This window comes from Chlorocebus sabaeus, chromosome 20 (genome assembly GCF_047675955.1).
Source record: "Chlorocebus sabaeus isolate Y175 chromosome 20, mChlSab1.0.hap1, whole genome shotgun sequence".
NCBI lineage: Eukaryota > Metazoa > Chordata > Mammalia > Primates > Cercopithecidae > Chlorocebus > Chlorocebus sabaeus.
In genome coordinates, this window is record NC_132923.1 from 88,486,363 (window position 1) to 88,500,116 (window position 13,754).

Here is a 13,754-nt window from a genome sequence, read left to right on the forward strand (position 1 = left end):
ACTGGTGCTTGTCTGCTCCAGGGCCCAAGGCTCACGGCAGTCCTCTTGGACTCAGAAGTTGCCCCTGCAAAATTTCCGGGTGGCTCTCTGCCTCAGTCTAGAAGTACTGTGGAGGAAGGTGCAGGGCGGGTGACAGGGTGATTCTCCTGTTCCCAGTCTTGCACAGGTCCCTGTGGAGAGTGTAAATTTCCCTGTGGACTGTCACTCACCCTTTCCAGTGTTGGAGGGGTCCTCCTGGCTCTGCGCTGAGCCCAGATGGGCTGGTGCCCAGCTTTACTCCTTTGTGTTCTCTGTGTTCCTCTGCCCTGGTGGATCCCAACGTGGTTTCTCATATGCCTGCAGCAACCGTGTTCATCAGCCCTTTTGTTCCCTCTGCCTGACAGTGACACAAATAAGCTGCTTCTAGTCTGCCATACTGGCCCTGCTGACTTTTAAACACAACTATAGAATTTATAAGCATATGAGTATCTCCCTTTTCAATCATGATAATAGTAATTTGAGTTTAATTTGTCCCCCTGTATTTTAAGAATTTGTTCATGTTATTATTCTTTTTAAATAACAGTTTGTGTCGCTTTTTACTTGTCTGGGACAAGTTTTTTCTGTTCCATTAACTTATGCTAAAAGTTTTATGTTCTACTTTTTCTTTTAGTCTAAAGTGGAGGCTTATGTTGTTGATTTTAAGTCTTTTCTAATCTATACATTTAAGAATGTAATTTTCCCTCTACGCCACTGCTTTGGATGCCTCTAATAATTTTTATGTTGTATTTGTATTATTCACTTCAAAATATATTCTAATTTCTATTGTGATTTCTTCATTGACTCTGTGGTAATTTAGAAATGTATTTCTTAATTTTATCTTAGTTGGTTATTCTCTCACCTTTGGTTATTGACAGCTACTTTAATTTCTTCTCAGCTAGAGAATATACTTTGAATTATTTGAAATGTATTAGTATTTCATCAAGACCTGACATACAGTCACTTGTTAAGAGTATGTACTCTTAACAAGTGTACAATATAGAGGGAAGCATTCTGTGTACGGTATTTCATGTTTATTATGGTGTTCAGATCTTTTCTATACTTACAGCAAACTGTACAAAATTAATGAATTATTTACCCTCTTTTATCTGTAAAATAAATGTATCTACTTGAGATAATGAAAGCTAATAATGTCACTTATTATTCAATTCTAAAGGCTTTTTATTTTTTTAAAAAAAAAGCTTTATTAAGATATAATTCACATACTATACAATTCATACATTTTAAGTACACAGTTCAATGGCTTTTACTATATTCAAAAAAGTCACATCTAATTTCAAAATATTTCATCACCCCACAGAGAAGATATTTTGTAACCACTGGGAGTCAGGTACCATTCTCCCCTTTCCTCATTTCTCCCCTACTCCTAAGCAGCAACCAATCCAATTCCTGTAGATGCCAATTCTGCACATTTCATATAAATTGAATCATACAATATATGGTCTTTGTGACTGCTTCTTATACTTAATATATTAAAGCCTTGTCCGTGTTGTAGTATATGTCACTTTATTCTTTTTTATATGGCTGGATGGTATTCCATTGCATAGATAATGACACATTTTTTTTATCCATTCATCAGTTGATGGATGGATCATTTAGTTTGGTTCGTTGCCACTTTTTGGCTGTTAAAAAATAATACTGTCAACATTTATGTGATAAATCTATTTTGACCATTTTGAGGAATTGCCAAACTATTATTTATAATGGCTTACCATTTTGCCTTTTCACCTGGCATCTTTGCTGAACTTTGTTATTAGCTATCTTTTCTGATTATAGCCACCCTAGTGTGCATGAAGTGGTGTCTTATTGGGGTTTTGATGTACATTTCCCTTCTGACTAATGATGTTGAGCATCATTTCATGTACTTATTGGTAATTTGTATATCTTCTTTGGAGAAATATATATTCAAATTATTTTCTGATTTTAAAATGTGGGTATCTTTTTATTGAGTTTTTTAAAAACTTCTTAAAATTTTAGACTTAGAAGGTACATTGTATGTTTGTTACATGGATATATTGTGTAATGTGGAAATCAGGGTTCTAGTGTAATCATCACCCACATCACCCAAATATTGAGCATTGTGCCCAATAGGTAATGTTTCAGCCCATATTCGCCCTCTTCTCCCCACCATTTTTAGAGTCCCCAGTGTCTATTCTTTTCATCTTTATGTCCAGTGTGCCTATTGTTTATCTTCCACTTATAAATGAGAACATGCAGTATTTGATTTTATGTTTCTGAGTTAGTTCATTTAGGACATTGGCCTCCAGCTCTATCTGTGTTGCTGCAAAGGACATGATTTCATTCTTTTTATGGCTGTATAGTGTTCCATGGTGTGTGTGTGTGTGTGTGTATATATATATTTATATATATCTCGCATTTTCTTTGCCCAAGTGTCATGACTTGGTTATTATCAACAGTGCTGCAATGAATATATGAGTGCAGATGCCTTTTTAATGTAATTATTTATTTTCCTTTGGGTAAATACCTACTAGTGGGATTATTGGCTCAAATTGTAATTCTATTTTTAGGTCTTTGACAGTCACCATACTGTTTTCCAAAGAGGTTGAATTAATTTTCATTTCCAAGAACTGTGTGTAAGCGTTCCCTTTTCTCCACATTCATGCCAGCATCTGTTGTTTTTTTACTTTTTCATAGTTGCCATTCTGATGCATGTGAGATGATATCTCATTGTGGTTTTAATTTGCATTTCTCTGATGATTAGTGATGTTGAACATTTTTTTGTGTGTTTGTTAGCCACTTTTATTCTTTTGAGGAATATCTGTTCAGGTCCTTTGCCTGTTTTTTGTTTTTTGTTTTTTGTTTAATTGGTTTATCTTTTTTTAGTGTATGTGGGAGTTGTTTGAGTTACTTGTGGATTCTGGATGTTAGTCCTTTGTCAAAGGCATAGTTTGCAAATATTTTCTCCTACTATGTAAGTTGTCTGTTTGCTATGTTGATTATATATTTTGTTCTACAGAACCTTTATAGTTTAAGTCCTATTTGTCTATTTTTGTTTTTGTTGCATTTGCTTTTGGGGTTTTTGTTATAAGTTATTTGTCTAGAAAAACTAGAGTTTTTCCCTAGGTTTTCTTCCAGGCTTTTTATAGTTTCAGGTCTTGCATTTAAGTCTTTAACATATCATGAATTAATTACTGTATATGGTGAGAGATAAGGGTCCAAGTTTAATTCTGCATATGGCTAGCTAATTTTCCCAGCACTATTCATTGAATAAGATGTTCTTTCCCCATTTTGTTTTTGTCAACATTAGTTAATTGTGGGTATGTGGCTTTATTTCTGGATTATCTATTCTATTCCATTGATAATGTGTCTGTTTTTCTTCTAGTACCATGCTGTTTTAGTTACTATAGTTTTGTAATATAAGTTAAAGCTATCTAATGTGATGCTTCCAGATTTGTCCTTTTTACTTAGGATTGCTTTAGCTATTCAGAATTTTTTTTTTTTTTTTTTGTTTCATATGAACTTTAGGATTATTTTTTCTAATTCTTTGCGAAATGATGTTGGTAATTTGATAGGAATTGTGTTGAATCTGCAGATTGCTTTGGGTACTATGGTCATTTTAGCATTACTGATCCTAACACACCATGAGCATGGGATGTTTTTCCATTTGTTTGTGTCACTTACAATTTCAATAGTGTTTTGTAGTTCTTCTTGTAGAATTCTTTCACCTCCTTAGTTAAATGTATTCTTAGGTATATTTTTGTGTGTGTGGTTGTTGAAAATGGGATTGAATTCTTAATTTGGCTCTCTGAAGGTTATTGGTTAATAGAAATGTAACTAATTTTTGTACACTAATTTTTAATTTTTTGCTTTGGGCCCACCAAATGGGAGGGGGAGATGCAAGATGGTGGCAGTTGCAAACTCTGGCTCCAGCCTCACGCTGCTCCACTGCCCAACCTGGGCGGGTAAGCCCCCTCCTGGTCGACATCTGGATGCAGTCAAATGAGACAAACTAATTGAGAAACTGATTATTGGTGAAAGTAAGTATTACTTATTTGGGAGAAACCTTGATTTATGTGACTTTACCACTGAACACCAGTCTTGCACTTGGGTCCATGCTGCATTTGTCTACCACAAGCATCTGAGGAGAGTTTTCCTAATAGATCTCAACAGTACACACAGCACTTTCTTGGGTCACATTCAGTTGGAACCTCACAAGCCTCAGCAAATTCCTATCAATTCCAGGGTCTCATTGACGCATCTACAAGGGCATACACTCTGTGTGAGACACTTCAGCCATTGCCATTGGCTGTGAAAGGAGTTGAGAAGGTGGGTGAAGAGGATGATGAACTCAAGGGCTTACTGGGGCTTCCAGAGGAGGAAACTAAGCTTGATAACCTGACATAGTTCAACACTGCCCACAACAAGTGGATTTCTACCCTTACCATTGAGGAGGGAAATCTAGGCATTCCAAGACCAAAGAGGAAGAGGAAGAACTCATGGGTGACATTCAGTGAGGATGATGAGATCATCAACTCAGAGGATGTGGATCCCTCAGTTGGTCGATTCAAGAACTTAGTGCAAACTGCAGGGGTCTCAGTTGAGAAGAAGCAGGGGAGGGCCCTGGCTCCTTGGGCCTGGAGGAATCAGGGAGAAGGCGCATGCAGAACTTTGCCTTCAACAGAGGACATCCCCCACACACAGTGAAGCAGACTCCCAGCTTCCATGAGACAGCACTCATTGGTGGCTTGTTTATGCCATACCCAAACCTTGCCTCTGATGTGGACTTGACTCCCGTTGTGCCAGCAGCAGTGAACACGAACCCTGCACCAAACCTTGCCGATCATAACCCTGAAACTGTAAATGAACCCAAGAAGAAGAAGTACGCAAAAGAGACTTGGCCAGGCAAGAATCCCACATCTTCCTTACTGATTTGATATTTTTGGTCATGGAGAAATGTGGGATTGGGTGGGAATAGGGTGGAAGGGTGATGGGGAGCTAGTGAACTAGGGAGAAAAACTTTCCATGTGTGCAGTATCAGTTTTGTTTTTTGGTGGAGTCCTTAGGTTTTTTCCAAATATAAAATTATGTCATCTACAAGGAAGGATAATTTGACTTGTTTGTTTCCAGTGAAGTTGGATGCCCTTTATTTCTTTCTGGTCTGATTGCTCCACATAGGATTTCCAGTTCTATATTGAGTAACAGTGGTGAAAGTGAGCATCCTTGTCATGTTACAGATCTTAGGGGAAGGGCTTTCAGTTATTACCCACTCAGTATGATACTAGCGGTGGGTCTGTTGTATATGGCTTTTATTGTGTTGAGGTATGTTCTTTATATACTCAGTTTTTTGAGGGTTTTTATTATGAAAGGATGTTGAATTTTATAACATGCTTTTTTAGTATTAATTGAAATGATTACTTGATTTTTGTCCTTCATTCTGTTGATATGATGTATCACATTGATTGATTTGTATATGTTGAACCATCCTTGCATCCCTGAAATAAATCTCACTTGGTCATGATAAACAATCTTTCTAACGTATTATCAAATGCAATTTGCTAGTATTTTGTTGAGAGTTTTTATATCAATGTTCATCAGGGTTATTGATCTGTAGTTTTCTTTCTTTGATGTGTCTTTGTCTGGTTTTGGTATCAGGATAGTATTTGACCATAGAATGAGTTTGGAAGTACTCCCTCCTCTATTGTTTGGAATAGTGTGTTTAGGATTGGTATTAGTTCTACTTCGAATGTTTGGGTTGCAAGGCATGATGGCTCATCCCTGTAATCCCAGCACTTTGGGAGGCCAAGGCAGGAGGATCTCTTGAACCCAGGAGTTTGATACCAACTTGGACAACATGGTGAGACCTTGTCTCTACAAATAATAATAATAATAGAGTAAATAGGCATGATGGCATGCATCTGTTGTCCTAGCTACTTGAGAGGCTAAGATGGGATAATTGCTTGAGTCCTGGCGGTCGAAGCTGCAGTGAGCTGTGATCACACCACTGTCCTCCAGCCTGGGCAACAGAGCGAGATCCCATCTCAAAAATAAAATAAAATAAAAATAAAGTAATAAAATAACAAAAATAAATGTTTGATAAAATTAGTGAATCCATCGAGCCCTGTGCTTTTCTTTGCTAGGAGACTTTTTATTACAGTTTTGATCTTATTATGTATTAGTCTGTTCAAGTTTTGGATTTCCTCATGGTAATCCAGGTTTTACGTGTTTAGGAATTTGTTTTACATGTTTAGGAATTTGTACATTTTTTTCTAGGTTTTTCAATTTATGGAATACATACCACTGCTTATAGTAGCCTCTAATGATCCTTTGAAATTCTGCCACATCTGTTGTAATGCCTTCTGTTTCATCTCTGTTTTTATTTATTTGGGTCTTCTCTTTTTTTTTCTTAGTGTGGCTAAAGATTTGTCAATTTTGTTTATCTTTTCTTTTTTTATTATACTTTAAGTTCTGGGGTACATGTGCACAAGATGCAGGTTTGTTACATAGGTATACATGTGCCATGTTGGTTTGCTGCACCCATCAACTCATCATTTACATTAGGTATTTCTCCTAATGCTGTCCCTCCCCCAGCCCTTCACTCCCCGACAGGCCCTGGTATGTGATGTTCCCCTCCCTGTGTCCATGTGTTCTCATTGTTCAACTCCCACTTATGAGTGAGAACACGCAGTGTTTGGTTTTTCTCTTCTTATGTTACTTTACTAAGAATGATGGTTTCCAGTTTCATTCATGTCCCTTCAAAGGACATGAACTCATCCTTTTTTATGGCTGCATAGTATTCCATGGTGTAGCGGCACATTTTCTTTATCCAGTCTGTCATTGATGGGCATTTGGGTTGATTTCAAGACTTTCCTCTTGTGAACAGTGCTGCAGTAAACATATGTGTGCGTGTGTCTTTAGAGTAGAATGATTTATAATCCTTTGGGTATATTCATAGTAATGGGACTGCTAGGTCAAATGGTATTTCTGGTTCTAGATCCTTGAGGAATTGCCACACTGTCTTCCACAGTGGTTGAAGTAATTTACACTCCTGCCAAAAGTATAAAAGTGTTCCTATTCCTCTGCATCCTTTCCAGCATCTGTTATTTCCTGACTTTTTAATGATCACCATTCTAACTGGCATTAGATGGTATCTCATTGTGGTTTTGATTTGCATTTCTCTAATGACCAGTGATGATGAGCATTTTTTCATGTTTGTTGGCTGCATAAATGTCTTCTTTTGAAAAGTGTCTGTTCATATCCTTTGCCCATTTTTTGGTGGGGTTGTTTGTCTTTTTTTTCTTGTAAATTTTTTTAAGTTCTTTGTAGATTCTGAGTATTAGCCCTTTTTCAGATGGATAGATTGCAAAAATTTTCTCCCCATCTGTAGGTTGCCTGTTCACTCTGATGATAGTTTCTTTTGCTGTGTAGAAGCTCTTTAGTTTAATTAGATCCAATTTGTCTATTTTGGCTTTTGTTGCCATTGCTTTTGGTGTTTTAGTCATGAAGACTTTTCCCATGCCTATGTCCTGAATGGTATTGCCTAGGTTTTCCTCTAGGGTTTTTATGGTTTTAGGTCTTACATTTAAATCTTTAATCCATCTTGAGCTAATTTTTATATAAGGTGTAAGGAGGGATCCAGTTTCAGCTTTCTACATATGGCTAGCCAGTTTTCCCAGCACCATTTATTATATAGGGAATCATTTCCCCATTGCTTGTTTTTGTCAGGTTTGTCAAAGATCAGATGGTTGTAGATGTTTGGTGTTATTTCTGAGGCCTCTGTTCTGTTTTGTTCATCTTTTGAATTGTTTTATTCAATTCAACTTTATTTATTTCTTTAGTATTTCTTTACTGCTACTAATTTTGGCTTTGGTTTATTCTTGCCTTTCTAGTTCTTTAAGACACATCATTAGGTTGTTCATTTGAAGTATTTTATCTTTTCTTTTTTCCACCTACTTGTCGTCTTTTTAAATGTAGGCACTTACTGCTGTAAGCTTTCCTCTTAGTACTGCTTTTGCTGTATCCCATAGGTTTTGGTATGTTGTATTTTCATTTACATTTACTTTAATAAATTTTAAAATTTTCTTCTTAATATATTTATTGACCCACTGGTTATCCAGGAGCATGCTGTTTAATTTCCATCTCTTGGTATAGTGTCCAAAATTTCTCTTGTTATTGATTTCCAGTTTTATTCCATTGTGGTCAGAGAAGACACATGATATAATTTCAACTTTTTAAGACTTGTTTTGTGGCCTGACATATGATTCACCCTTGAGAATGATCCATGTGCTGAGAATAATCTATATTCTGCACCCTTAGATGAACTGTTCTGTAAATATATATTAGGTTTATTTAGTCTATAGTGCAGATTAAGTATGGTATTTCTTTGCTGATTTTATGTCTGGATGTCTGTCCGGTACTGAAAGTGGAGTGTTGAAGTCCCCATCTATTACTGTATTGGGATCTATCTCTTTATCTCTAATAATATTTGCTTTATGTATCTGGGTGCTCCAATGTTGGGTGATGTATATTTATAATTGTTATAGCCTCTTGCTGAATTGATTGCTTTATCATTATATAGTGAACTTGTCTCTTTTCATAATTTTTGTCTTGAAATCTGTTTCATCTGATATAAGTTTAGCTACTTCTGCTCTTTTTTGATTTCCATTTGCATGAAATCTTTTCCCATATCAGTCTATGTGTGTCCTTATGGATGCAGTATGTTTCTTGTAGGTAAGAAATTGTTGACTTTTTTTTTTTTTTTAATTTATTTAACCACTCCATGTCTTTTAAGCGGACAAGTCAGTCCATTTTCATTCAGTATTGTTATTGATAAATAAAGACTTACTTCTCCATTTTTGTTATTTGTTTCCTGGTTGTTTTGTGGTCTTCCTTCTTTTCTTCCTGTCTTCCTGTTAGTGAAGGCGATTTTCTCTGACAGTGTGTTTTAATTTTTTGCTCTCTATTTTTTGTATTATGTTGTATGTTTTTAGATTTGAAGTTAACATGAGGCTTGCAAATATGTCATAACCCTTTGTTTTAAATTGATGACAACTTAACACTGATTGTTTAAACAAACAAGCAAAAAGAAAATAAATAAAAACTCTACACTTTAATTTCATCTCCCCACTTTTTAATTTTTTGTTGTTTCTATGTTTATCTTACTTTACTGTCTATGTCTTGAAAAGTTGTCATCTTTATTATTTCTGATAGGTTCATCTTTTAGTATTTCTACTGAAGATATGAGTAGTTTATATACCACAGTTAGTGTTATAATATTCTATGTTTTTCTGTGTTTACTATTACCAGTAAGTTTTATACCTTTAGATGATTTGTTATTGCTCATTAACATCCTTTTGTTTCATATTGAAGAACTCCCTTTTGCATTTCTCATAGGACAGGTCTGCTGTTGATGAAGTCCCTCGGCTCTTGTTTGTCTGGGAAAATCTTTATTTCTCCTTAATGTTCAAAAGATCTTTTTGCCAGATATACTATTCTACAATAAAAGGTTTTCCTTCAGCACTTCAAATATATGTTGCTACCCTCTCCTGGCCTGTAAGGTTTCCACTGAGAAGTCAGCTTGCTGCCAGATATTTTTGGAGCTCATTTCATTTCTCTTGCTGCTTTTTGGATCTTTTCTTTATCTTTGGTATTCGGCAGTTGGATTATAAAATGTCTTGAGGTAGTCTTATTTGGGTTAAATCTGCTTGGTGTGCTATAACCCTCTTGTACTTGAATACCAATATCTTTATCCAGGTTTTGGAAGTTCTCTGTTATTATCCCTTTGAATAAATGTTCTATCCCTATCTCTTTTTCTACCTTCTCTTTAAGGCCAATATCTCTTAGATTTGTCCTTTTGAGACTATTTGAGCAGTGGTGGTGACCGTTGTAGGAGACAAAGGACTCATCAACAGCCTCTGGGGACTGGGCTTTCAGAGAAATGCTGAGCTTCAGTGGTAGACCACAGGCGGGGAAGGGTGGCTGCACTTGGGGGCATGACACTAAGGCAGGGGTGCCTTTTTCTGCAGTGAGCAGTGGAAGTGGGAAGTTGTGCGGTGCATTGTTTGCCCTCTTCTCCATGCTGTGAATGTGGTATCTGTCTTTGGGGCATGTGAAAGTGCCTGGCCTTCCTTCTTGGCGGGGTGCAGCATTTGGCACCAGGATGCTCAAGGATCACAAGCCTGTGGGATTCTACATGGGCTTGAGCAGTGCCTGTACACAATCCCCAGGCATGTTAGTCTGGAGGTGCTGGAGCAGGGGTGCAGGGTCAACAGGGCTCTGCAGTGAATAGGATTACAAAGTTCTGTGATGGAAGGGTAGAATACTGAGGATCTCTTATTTAGCCATCCCTTCCCTGCTTTAGGGAACCTTTCCTAGCTCTGCGCCAGTCCTGCTTGGAGGGCTGCCTGACTGTCTTCTTTCCTTGATTTTCATGGCTTCTCTGGTGAATTTCACTGTGCTCTCTTAGACAATCTACTTGAAGTGTTAGTATTTCCTTGCTATTTTGATTGCTCTCCATGAGAGAGGCGCTCACTAGCTGCTTATAGTTATCTGCCTTATTATTGAATTTTGAGAGCTCTTTATATATTCTGGGTACAAGTCGCATCTTAGATAATGTTTGCAAATATATTCTTCCATTCGTGGTTTGTCTTCCACCTTCTAATACTGTGTTTTGAAGCATAAATGCTTTTTTAAATTTTGATGAAATCCAACTTTTCTATGTTTCCTTTGGTTGCTTTTGCTTAGGATATCTCAGAAATTGTTGCTTAGTCTAGGGACATAAACATTTATGCCTATGTTTTCTAAGAGTTTTGCAGTATTGGCCATTACATTTAGGTCATTGATCAATTTTGAGTTGATTTTTGTATTTTGTGTGAGATAGGGAGTCAAAGTTAATTCTTTTTCATGTGGAAATCTGGTTGTCCCAGCACCATTTGTTAAAAAGATCATTCCCCCACTGAATTGTCTTGGCATCTTTATAAAAAAATCAATTGACTATAAATGTATGGGTTTATTTCTGGATTCTCAATTCTGTTTCATTGATCTATATGTCTATCCTTATGCTATTATCATACTATTTTGATTGCAATGGCTTTGGTAGTAAATGTTGATATCAGGAATTGTTAGTCTTCCAACTTTTCTTCTTTTTCAAGAATAACTATTCTAGGTCCTTTGCATTTCTGTATGAATTTTAGGACCAGCTTTTCAATTTTTGCATGAAAACTGTGGCCGGAATGGTATAGGAATTGTGTTGGCTCTCTAGATCATTTTGGAGAATATTGCTTTCTTAATAATAATTGTTTAAATATCTTTTGATCTGTGAAGATAGCACTTTAAAAATTTGTTTAGGTCATCTTTTATCAAATATGTTTTGTAGTTCAGTATTCATTTTAAGCTTTTTAAAAATCAAGTTTACTCCTAAGTATTTTGTTATTTTTGATCCTATTGTACATGATATTGTTTCCTTAATTTTATTTTCAGATTGTTTATTGATAGTGTTTAGGAATGCAGTGCATTTTCATGTGTTAATTCCACATGGGATTGAGCAGTACCTGTACACAATCCCCAGGTATGTTAGTCTGGAGGTGCTGGAGCAGGCGTGCAGGGTCAACAGGGCTCTGCAGTGAATAGGATTACAAAGTTCTGTGATGGAAGGTGTCCTGCAATCTTGCTGAACTTATTTTATTAGCTTTAATAGTTATTTTGTGTATATATGTGGAATTCTTAAAATACAGAATCATCTGCAAATAGAAATGTTTTTATTTCCTTTCTGATCTTGATTTCTTTTATATCATATTCTTGGCTAATTGTCCTGGATAGTACCTCCAATATATTGCTGAATAGAAGTGGGGAGAGTGCCCATACTTGTTTTATTCCTGATCTTAAGGGGAAGATTTCACTCCTTTACAAATAAGTATGCTATTAGCTATATGTTTTTTACAGATGGTGTTTATCATCTTGAGGAAGTTCCTTCTATTCTTAGTTTTTTGAGTGTTGTTGGTATTTGTCACATACTTTCCCTGCATCTATTGAGATGATCCTATCATTTTGGATAGGATCCAATATGACTTATTAATAATATTAACATTATTAATATTATTAATAATATGACTTATTACGTTGATTGAATTTTATATGAGTCAACCTTGCATTGTTTGGATAATTCCCACGTGGTTATGGTGTATAATCCTTTTTACCTCTTGCTGGATTTGGCTTGCAAGTATTTTACTAAGAAATTCTGCATCCATATTCATAAAATTTATTGGTATTCAGGGTTTTTTTGTGTGTGTTATCTTTGCTTTTGGCATCAAAGGAATAATGACCTTATAGAATGAGTTCGTGAGTTCTTCTTCCTCTTAAATTCTTGGGAAGAAGTTGTAAAGATTTGGTGTTCATTCTTCTTACATATATATTGCCGTGAAACCATGTGGTTTTGAGCTCTTCTTTGTGTTTTTTTAATTACTTTAAGTTTTTTTGATTACTAATTATCTCTTTCTTTGTTATAGGTACATTCAGATTTCCTGTTTCTTCTTGGGTCTGCTTAAATAGCTTTTATCTTTCTAGTAATTTGTTCTTTTCATTATAGATACCATTGTAGACAATTCTATAATTATTTTGGTTTACATTTATTTCACATATTTCCTTATTATCCTTTTTGTTTCTGTAAGACCTCTAGTAATGTCCCATTTTTCATTACTGATTTTAGTAATTAGAGTCTTGTTGGTCTAATTAAAACATTGCCAAATATTTTATGATTTCAAAGAAGCAACTTTGGTTTTCTTTGGTTTTATCCGGTTTTCTATTCTTGATCTCATTTATTTCCATTCTAATGTTTGTATTTTACTTGTTTTGGATTTGGTTTGATGTTCTTTTTGTAGTTTTTGAAGGGAAAGCTTTGGGTTACTGATTTGAGGTCTTCTTTTTTCATGTAGGTGTTTAAAGCCATGTTTCTCTAGAAGTACTGCCTCATTTTCATTATTAAGTTTTATATGTTTTGTCATAATTTAAATTTCTCTTGAAGTATTTTCTAGTGTCCTTTGTGATGTTTTATTTAACCCATTGATCATTTAGTAATATATTGTTTGATTTCTACATATTTATTAATTACCCAAATTTTTTTCTGCTATTATTATCTAGTTTCATTTTATTGTGGCCAGGTAACATATTTTATATGATTTCAGTTCTTTCAAATTTATTGAAACTTGTTTTATAGCCTAACATATGGTCTCTCCTGGAGCATTTTTCATATGCACTTGAAAAGAGTATGTATTTTGCTATCATTGGGTGGAATGTTCTATAGATGTTGCTAGGTCTAGTTGATTTACATTGTTGTTTAGGTCTTCCATTTACTGGTTGATCTTCTGCCTGATTCTTCTGTTCATTGTTGAAAAGTGAAGTATCGGTGTCTTCGAACTGTACACATATCCTGTCAGTTCTGTTTTCTCTAGAGAATCCTGACTAATACAGCAGGAGAGTAAAAAACTCATTGGGGCCAGAGTCTTAGGGGGCTCTCACAAGTTTATATGCTTTGTCTCTAGAAGCTAAAGCAAATGCTTCAGCATGAAAAACAGCTGAATATTGGTAGGGTCAGTAAGTTTTATGGCATTTTAACTTGACCTAGTCCCATCGCCTGCTCTCTAGCTGCATATTAGTCTTGATAACCAACATGCCACAATCTCAGTGAAAACCAAAATTTTGGCAGACACTGTCAGAGGTAAAATAAAGTTAAGAGTTTCTTCAAAGACCATTCCAGAGAATTGTCA

At 35.6% G+C, this 13,754-nt stretch overlaps 1 protein-coding gene and 1 pseudogene across 7 annotated transcripts in view; both read left to right on the top strand.

Annotated features, from left to right (window-relative positions):
- The window catches only part of SPATA6 (spermatogenesis associated 6), a 215,564-nt gene that overhangs the window by 155,440 nt on the left and 46,370 nt on the right, over positions 1 to 13,754 (top strand). The gene's annotated exons all lie outside the window — the stretch shown is intronic.
- LOC103224849 (nuclear inhibitor of protein phosphatase 1 pseudogene) lies at positions 2,033 to 5,452 on the top strand (annotated as a pseudogene).